Source organism: Buceros rhinoceros, unplaced genomic scaffold, assembly GCF_000710305.1.
Source record: "Buceros rhinoceros silvestris isolate BGI_N320 unplaced genomic scaffold, ASM71030v1 scaffold27880, whole genome shotgun sequence".
Taxonomy (NCBI): Eukaryota; Metazoa; Chordata; class Aves; order Bucerotiformes; family Bucerotidae; genus Buceros; species Buceros rhinoceros.
The window spans coordinates 32,708-33,890 of record NW_010389443.1 but is presented as its reverse complement, the minus strand read 5'-3'; positions in this window follow the sequence as shown (position 1 = coordinate 33,890).

The following is a 1,183-nucleotide window of genomic DNA, read 5'->3' as shown; positions in this document are numbered from 1 at the left end:
GTGTGGTGTGTTTTTTTTTTTTTTTGTTGTGTTTTTTTTTTTTTTTTTACACAGAGGTAAAAAGGCTTATAAAAATCAATCAAACAGGGTTTTAACTTTTAGTATACAGATACAATAATGATGAGGCTTCAGGCACTTTAATTTGTTAACGTGAGCGATAGCTTGGAAAAAAAACCCAAAAAACCTTTCCACAACAGGAAAAAAAAAAAAGTTTGGTTAATGTTTTGTTACCACAGATACAAAAATAAAATCTGAATAATTTCTCTCAAATGACTGATGTCAGTATTGCAAAGCTGACCAGGAGAACGCTACACACTGTTCAGCAGCAGTGTGGAAATTAAGGAGAAATATTTACAAAAACACCCATTTCTGTCATTGTGCCCTTACACCACTGCCTTCACAAACTAAATAACGCACGCAGCAACATCTACACGTATTACAAAAACCCAAGAGAAGAGGGAGGAAGGAGGGGAAGAAAAAATAATTAAAAAAAAAAAAAGAGGGAGGTGTTTTTTTTTAACTTTTATTTCCGGACATACAGAAAGGCTTGGAGTATGTCAGCGTCACTTAAATAAATAGGGGCACTTCAAGACCGGACAAAGAGCTGTAAGATCTTTTTGTAGTGTTGTGCTTTATAGAGAGAAGATCTTACAGATGTTTGTTTACAGGAAACAACTTTGCAAACAGAAATAAAAGGAAAAGGCTGTTCCATTAACTGTATTTTTTTTTCGAGGCTGGCTTGATGTTTACTAGACACCATTGAGAGATTTGTCAATTGCTATTAGGCACAAAATATCTGTATTTCATTCAGCAAACCCAGACACATCACCCAGAGCATACACTCCATCCCTTTTCCAATACCGCTCATTTTTTTTCCCAACTGAAAGAATCCCCACGAGTTAAGCTAGGAGTTAAGCCTAACGAACTCTAGAGTGTAGAAGCACATTGCATACGTAATTCATGGTTGACTAAAAAGCTACGACTAACTCTCAGAGGAACCGTTGGGACATTCCACCAAGAAAGAATGGCAAGCGTTCCTTTTACATTTATTTGGCAAATTAATTAAAAAAAAAAAAAATCATCTTTTTTTCTTCCAAAAATTCCTCTTTTAAGACTGATGTCAATGTGCAATAGAGGGAGGGAAAGGACATGCGCCCACTGGCAATTTACTGCAGAAAGAAAT